Source organism: Melanotaenia boesemani, chromosome 22, assembly GCF_017639745.1.
Source record: "Melanotaenia boesemani isolate fMelBoe1 chromosome 22, fMelBoe1.pri, whole genome shotgun sequence".
Classification (NCBI taxonomy): Eukaryota; Metazoa; Chordata; class Actinopteri; order Atheriniformes; family Melanotaeniidae; genus Melanotaenia; species Melanotaenia boesemani.
In genome coordinates this window covers 4011217-4020139 of record NC_055703.1, presented here as the reverse complement: position 1 = coordinate 4020139, position 8923 = coordinate 4011217, and positions in this window count along the sequence as shown.

The following is an 8923-nucleotide window of genomic DNA, read 5'->3' as shown; positions in this document are numbered from 1 at the left end:
CCTCGGGCAACAAGAGGGGATAAATAAACTTCACAAGCTCACAGATAATAATCACTAAACAAGTCTGGTAATGCAGCAGTTTGGAAACAAGACTTTCACGCTTCCACGGAGCTCTGAAAAAAAGGAAAGTGGCTGCAGAGCAACAAGTTGCAGATGTGGTTTGTTATAACAGTCCTAGGGACATTTTCACGGTCGCTGATGGGAGTCATGTGACCATCTCTACAAAGGCCCCTCTGCTGATTGGTGCATCCACCTGCACGGCTGGTTTATAGAAAAATGATGAATTACCTGCAACTTTCTGAAAAACCTGAACCTTAAAAAGTCCCAAGCCTATATTGGCAAAAACTAGACACCTTACTGCGAGGCTATGTATGGAATGGCAAACAACCCAGCATTAAATGGTCCACACTCCAGTGTGGCAGGAGGGTTGGAGGATTAACATGTCCAAATTTTAGGCTGTATCATCAGATATTCGTCCAAAAAAATCTTAGGTGTTGGTTTGAGGATAATAATAATGTTGCTTGGAAAGGCATAGAACAGGAGTTAATAATACCACTGAAGTTGCAGGACTTACTTCTGGTGAGTATAAGCTCCAAAAAGTGTGGTTTAAGTTACGGTCCAATTTTATCACATGTACTTCAGGTGTTTAGGGCTGCTGAGAAATATCTAAAAGTTGAGAATGTGTGGTACAAGTCTTCCCCACTATGGAATAACAACCACCTATAAATGGGAGGGAAACCATTTGTTAACAAAGACTGGGAAAATAAAGGAAATAAAACGCTACAAGACATCAGTGGGGAAACCATATCCTTGATTTTCAGGGATTGGTATTTCGTTATGATATTAACAGACACTCCCAGTTTTTCTACTTTAGATGAAAATCAGCGTGTCGGATTCCCTGGGGGATGGAATTAGAAGATCATCCTATTCTGGCCTGCATACAGAAAGCCCCCAGGCGTATAGTGTCATGTATTTATGACAGACTTAATTCTCAAGATGCTATTCCTTGGATAATGTTGTTGGCTCATCAAAGAACCTGAATCATCAATACATTCACCTTAAATTTGGTTACAGAGCCTATTTGACACCATATATTAGATATAAAATGGGATTAATACAAGATCCATATTGCTCGTTTTGCCCCATGGGACCCTGGGCTCGTTTGCACGCGTTGTACGGGATTATCCAGGAGTTTTGATTCTGTGGAAGAAGGTTATAGCTACTATGTCTATGCTAATAGGGGCAGAACTCCCACTGGAAACTACTGTACAGCTCTTAAATGATGATTCACAGCTATCATTCACAGGTAAAACCCTGAAAACCTGGCTAGCATGGCTAACTGCAGCAAAAAAAAATGATTGTCCTGCATTGGAAACCACCTCATGACATCTCAGAAAGCCATTGGCTTCAAAGCTTTCTGTATATTGTCTACCTGGAACTATCAACGAATCAACTGTACCCAAACAGATACTTTTACGATGTGGAACAATCTAATATCTGACCTGAAAGAACTTTTATTAAAATGGAAATAGTGCTGCTGCTGCAGAGTGGTGGTGGGGGTAGGGGTAAGGAAGCATAATGATTGTGTGATGATGTAACTGTACAATTGAAATGTGATTGTTCTTGGCTCTGAAACTCAAATAAAAATGTAATGAGAAAAAAAAAAGTCCCAAGCCTGATGACAGAGCTGTTCAGAGCTTTGTGAAAATGATTTCAGAAAGAGCTGAGCTGCTGGAGAAGGAGGTAAAAAGCTCTCAGCCATCATCTAGTCTGAGACAGAAACATCTGGGGCCTGATGTTGAAACAATGAGTAGGCACAATGCACACATGTGAGTCTTTCTATCTCATAAAGTGGTCTTCATAAAGGCAGAAATGTGTGGTGAGAATGTGTCTACGCCATGCATACTCTACTCACATGTTCTGCTACCCAGTCAACTTGTTAAACTAGAAACCAGATGTAACATTCATACCCTAACATCTGCACATACGTGCAGCTTACAGCTGCAGAAATGTGGGAGTTGAATGATTGCAGGTGGAAGTTGGGATTTTCAATGCAAAGGATGAATTTGTAAATGTATGGGCCTAAAACAAGTCCCATCCAGTCAACAGTGGTTCCCCTTTTTAAACGTCACATATGCTTCCCTCATCCCATCCCAGACATCCAAAAATAAATGTTTACTGTTGTCGGATCTCATACATCGTGTCCTGTGGAGGGAACGAATCTTAAGTCACAGAGAGGGACGCGGACTCATTTGGACTTTATGCTACCAACAGCTGTTTTCGTGGACGGAGGTGGGTAACGTAGCCAAAATTCAGGTCAGAGTAGCGTTACTTCAAAACACATTAGTCAAGTAAAAGTAAAAATCAGTTCAAAAGTATTGTGAAAAAAATCTGATTCATGTTTCAGAAATTATGTAAATGGACAAGACTCCAAAACCATGTCAAATTCATCTTAGTTCACAGCTCAGTCTGGTCCCAGTAGGCCAGACTGGTTATGTAACAGCATCATTATAAATAATGAAAACTCCACGTTCCCTTCGTTTTAATACAAGTATGTTATCAGGCTGTTTGCATTTACTAAACTATCCTTTTATAAAATAATATGAACAGCCTGAAATTTCTGGAGAAAAATAAGTGAAGTTTCATTAGTATGCGTTTCCATCACCCCAAGAATTTTGCAAAACCTAAATATCACAAAAAAATCGGTAATGGAAACACCTACATTTCGAAAACCCTCTCAACTATGGATTAAAGGTTTTCGTGAGGTGGTTCTTCAGACGTGTCGACATGAAAGTGTATCGCAAACATGTAATGGAAAAACACTTTTTTTTTTCTTTCTTTTTTTTTTTTTTTTTTTGCTTTCACATGTCCCTGTATACGACGTAGGGGGTCACATGACCAGTTCATTTCAAGTACAGATGGCGCGGTAGAGTAGCCGCAGGATGACACGGAAATCTAAGAGTAAACAGAAAAAATAGAGCCGCCATCCTTGATATCAAACAGTAGAATTAGAAATCCTCTTCCTCAAACTGGAGTCTCACGGAACGAGATTTTACGAGAATAATGCGCTTAATACCGTTCAGTGGAAACACCTCCAAATAAAAATTGCATTTAGTTGAAATTTTAGAAATATTGCTTTTATTTAGTGAAAAACTGTTGGAAACACAGCTAAAATATATTAAATCATATGTACACTACCGCTCAAAAGTTTGGGGTCACTTAGAAATGTTGTGATTTTTTAAATAAAAAGCAGCATTTTCTTCAATTAATATAACATGAAATTAACCAGAAATACAGTCTAGACATTGTTAATGTGGTAAATGACTGTTATTGCTGGAAACAGGTGGTTTTTTTTATTGGAATATCTACATAGGTGTACAGAGACCCATTTTCAGCAACCATCACTCCTGTGTTCCAATGGCATATTCTGTTAGCTAATCCAAGTTTATCATGTTAAAAGGCTAATTGATCATTTGGCTAGTTCAGTATCTGGAGCTTCAGCATTTGTGTGTTCAATTATAGTCTCAAAATGGCCAGAAGAAAAGAACTTTCTACTGAAACTCGTCAGTCTATTCTTGTTCTGAGAAATGAAGAGAAATAGCCAAGAAACTGAAAACCTCCTACAATGGTGAGTACTACTCCCTTCAAAGAACAGCACAAACTGGTTCTAACCACAATAGGAGGAGAAGTTGGCGGCCCCGGTGCACAACTGAGCAAGAGGACAAGTACATCAGAGTCTCTAGTTTGAGAAACAGACCCCTCACAGGTCCTCAACTGGCAGCTTCATTAAATGGTACTCACAAAACATCAGTCTCTATGTCAACAGTGAAGAGGCGACTCCAGGATGCTGGCCTTCTAGGCAGAGTAGCAAAGAAAAGCCATATCTGAGACTAGCCAACAAAAGGAAAAGATTAAGATGGGCAAAGAAACACAAACACTGGACAGAGGAAGACTGGAAAAAAGGTCTTATGGACAGATGAAAATAAGTTTGAGGTATTTGGATCACAAAGAAGAACATTTGTGAGATGCAGAACAAGATGCTGCAGCAGTGCTTGATGCCATCTGTCAAGCATGGTGGAGGAAACGTGGTGGTCTGGTAAAGTGGGAGATTTGTTCAGGGTAAAATGGATTTTTTTTTGTGATCAAATATTTATTATCAGCAGGGTAAAATGGATATTGAATAAGGATGGCTATCACTTATCATTTTGCAACGCCATGCCATACCTGTGGACAGCACTTGATTGGAGCAAATTTTGTACTACAAGACAATGACCCAAAGCAGAGCTCTAAACTGCGCAGGAACTATTTAGGGAAGAGGCAGTTAGTTGGTATTCTGTCTATAATGTAGTGGCCAGCAGAGTCACCAGACCTCAACCCTAATGAGCTGCTGTGGGAACAGCTTGACCTCACACAGTGTGTAAGAAGTGTCCATCAAGCCAATCTGACTTGTGTGAGGTCCTTCAGGAAGCATTGGGTGAAATTTCCTCAGATTATCTCAACAAATTGACAGCTACAATGCCAAAGGTCTGCAAGGCTGTAAATGCTGCAAATGGAAGATTCTTTTATGAAAGCAAAGTTTGAAGGACAAAATTATTATTTCAAGTTATTATTTCTAATCTTGTCAATGTTTTGACTATATTTTCTATTCATTTTGCAACCCATTTGATTAATAAAATATGAGTTTTCATGGAAAAAACATGACATTTTTGGGTGACCCCAAACTTTTGAGCGGTAGTGTATAAAATATATATATATATATATATATATATATATTAGTATTTTTTATTCATGTACAAATTAATTTCTTGTTTTATTTATTTTATACATGCTGTATATGTGTGTGTGTGTGTGTAATATAAAAAGGTGGAAGAAAAGAGATGGGCTTTATTTATTTATTTGTTTGTTTGTTTGTTTGTTTTTGTAAAGAGTTTTCTAGTGTTTATTCTTGTAATGAATCTAAATGAACATAAGACCTGAAAGACAACCCTTCTGGGCTCAGACCACATCACCTTCCTCCACCTGTTTTCTGTTGTTAGCTTTGGATCATAGCTGTACCTTTCAGGAAATTCCTGTTTTCTTCTTGAATCGTTTTTCTGCCAAAGCAGAAATTACCTGTGAGTCATCCCTCCTGAGAATCTGCCACCTTTCAGTGAGACATGCAGGTAATTTTTCTCCATAGTCTCTCTGACTCTGGATGGTGCACAGTTTCTAATTAAAGAGTATCCCACCACCTCAGAGGGAAGGAGAGCAGGATCCGTCTCTAAATGAAATGGTGACCACATAATCTGCGATCTGTTCCACTCTGACCACCGCTCAGTTTGCTGCCTCACCTCCTCGCTGTGAAAACTCTTCAGTAGGTTATAGGATGTATTAAAGGAGGAAGGTGCTCCTAAATAACTGAATTCCAGGGATTCACTTCATGTACATTTTCCACACGCTGTGTTTTTTGTGATGCTGTTGGCTCTGGTTGTGTTACACCTTCGGTCTCAGTAACTCCGGAAACGGTGTGAGAGCAGTGCTGATGGAGTCGGGTTCTAGCTCGTTAACCACAGCAGGGAGTAAAACCTGAAACGTGATGAGGTGGAGAAGAAAGGACATTTCCAGAACGGCGTTCGACACATGGCCGACGTGTGGCTGGATGGGATAATTCTTGTTCAGCTTACAAGCACACATAAATGTTTGCATGACCCTCAGCTGACCCCCAGACCTTTGCCCTCCTGTCCGGCCATTATTTTAACCTCCATCATCACCTCCGCACATTCTAGCATCGCTCTGAAGGTCTCCCTCTCCATGGTGACCTGAACGAAGGGCGGATCTACAAGCACTAGTTTCATGTAGAATTAGTTGAGGACACATTCATGGACGTATGTAAACATCTAAAGCGAGACGAGTTGGAGGCATCCGTAAAGAGATCTCCTAAAATAAACCCAGCTTTGTCTTTATCTCCTAAAGTCTAAAGTCGGAATGACAGGGAATGAATGTTTCTGTTGGAATTTTGACAGGAATGCCGTTTTTCCTCCAGATTGTCCATCGCCTGTTCCACCTCTGCTCTGGTGCTGGTCAACAGAGTCCAGTCGGGTTCTTATGTTCTGCATCTTCAAGACAGATCAATCTGATCGCCTTCACCTACAAGAGAGAATGTTTTTATTTATTTATTTGTCGTTTATTCTTCAGACATCACCAAAGTCTAGTTCAAGTTCAAGTTTATTTATATAGCACATTTTCTGCAACAGCAGTTGCCCAAAGTGCTGAACAAACACTCCACAGTTGAAAATAAAACACTACACAATAAAACAATAAAAACCAATGAAAATAAAAACAGAAATAAAATTGATAAAAAAAAAGATGAAATCAATAAAATAATAAAAACAACGGAGCCAGAATTAAAAACTAGAATAAAACTAAAATAAAATAAAATAAAACACGTGAATGTCAAGCTCAGTTTTGTTCAAATGCCAGCGCAAAGAAGTAGGTTTTGAGTAAAGACTTAAAACCAACGACAGACTAAGCAGCTCTGATGTGAAGGGGAAGCTGTTCCACAGCTTAGGAGCAGCAACAGAGAAGCTCTGTCACCCTGGATTTAAGGCTAGCAGATGGGACCTTCAGTAGGAGCTGTGAAGAAGACCTCAGATTCCTGGCTGGAGCATGCTGGTGTAGCAACTCTGACAAGTATGAGGAGGCCAAACCATTTAAGGCTTTAAAAACAATTAATAAAATCTTGTACTGGGTCCCAAAACTAACAGGAAGCCAATGCAAGGAGGCGAGCACAGGGGTGATGTGATCCCGCCGTCTTGTCCCTGTAAGCAACTGAGCAGCAGAGTTTTGGGCAACCTGCAGTCGAAGTAAAGATGACTGGTCAATGCCATAATATGGGGAGTTGCAGTAACCTAAGTGGGACATGATGAGCAGGTGGAAAACTTTTTCAAGGTCATGCTTGGGCAGGTTGGGCTTTAACTTGCTGAGCAGCCTCAGATCGAAAAAAAAAACACTTTTCACTACAAAATTGACCTGCTGGTGGAAGTTAAAAGAATTGTCTATGATCACACACAGATTTTTGGCATGGGTTCGACAGAACGAGGTCAGCGGACTGAGAACACTAACTGTACCATTCAGAAGCCCAGAATTTCCAAAACCCACAATATCAGTTTTTTCCTTATTTAAGTGGAGGAAATTTAAATCCATCCATTTTAGATCATACAAACAGCTGAGAAGGTTAGTCAGAGAATCCCTCTGTGGCTTTAAGGGGATATAGATCTGAACATCATCAGCAAAACAATGGTAGGCAATATTGTGCTTCTGAAAAATAAACCCCAAGGGCAGCATATACAGGGAAAAAAGCAGTGGACCCAAAATGGACCCTTGTGGGACCCCATAACTGAGAGGGGCAGCAGCTGAGGCAAACTCCTCTAGGTGAACACAAAACGACCGGTCCGACAAGTAAGACTGGAACCAGTGCAGGGCAGTTCCTCTAATACCGACACACTGCTCTAAGCGGGTCAGGAGGATTTGGTGGTCCACTGTGTCAAAGGCTGCGGTCAGGTCTAAGAGAATCAAAACCGCAGGACTTCCAGAGTCCAGGTCATTAAAAACTCTTAAAAGTGCAGCTTCAGTACTGTGGAGTGACTTAAAACCAGACTGAAATTTTTCTAAAACTTTACTAAAATCTACGTGAGCCTGTAAAAGCAGGGTTTAAAGCTATCAGCGGTCCATAAGGTGGAGTCTCTGCGCCGCCTTGCAGCACCACCACCACTGGGGTGGTGAGTCCTAATGACCTCGTATCTGCCGAACATCAGCATGCACATCTGCACTGACATGGCTGGACCGTGGTCTGCAGTTACTAAAAGGGAACTTAATCTGGAGCTCTCCAAGTTGTTCTGTGTCACAGCCAGACATCGTCAATGTAAGCCATGATTCATCTGACAGAATCAGATTTTAATAACTGACATTCCACAATGGAATATAAAACACAAATCTGGTTACCATAAGTTATCAAAAGTTGGTAAATAAATATTTTCAAAGTTTTCCAAAGGCTGTTAATTTTTTATTTAGTCAGATATTTAACATAGTTAACATAGTTAGTAATAACTAGTTTAGGCTGCAGTATGTGATCGGTTTGTGTTACTGACTGAATTATTTTCATTCTCTGCTTACAACGTTGCCCCATTAAGAGCAAATAACATATTTTCCTGTGTTTTTGTGGTTATGATAGCAGGCCATTTCTCCTCTGCTCTGATTGGCTCATCTTCCTCCCCGATGCAAACACACCGCCATCAGCGGACAAACGGTATCAACCACCGTCCTCCTCAGTGTCACACAGACAGACGGCAGCATCTTCATGAAGTAAAGCTTCATGATCTTCTCATTCACTTTTTTACCTCAGCTAAAGTTTTCCAAGTCCTCCCAGAAAATCGTCAGATTATCACCTGTTCTGCTCTGACATGCACAGGGTACCAGGGTAGGAAGTCTGAAACGGATGTTGGGGACATTTAAGGTTTTGAGGCAGAAGTTTTATAAATCAGTCAGAGAGCGAGCAGAGGGGGGATGTGATCAGTTTTATGATCCAGTAATGAGTCTTTCTGCGGGGTTTTGATGGAGGGAGTCCGTACTGAAACCTAAGAGCGATGAATTACAATCAAGGTAGGTGCCGACAGAAGCTGCAGCACGTCTAGCTGGAAGAATGCTTTATGTTAGTTTTTTTTATGGGACATAAAGACTGATGCATATTATCTTCAATCCAAATCTTTTGCAAAGAAACAGATTCTTTATGTTGTTAAAAAAAAATGTAATTACATTAGTTTACAGGCTGTAGAAACGGGCCCACTGAAGCCACATAAATCATAAAACCAGTACAGCCGGTTGATGCCTCACCATCAGCTCGACAGGAAGACAGAGGAAGAGGCTGCAGCTCTGCGAGCGTCCTCGT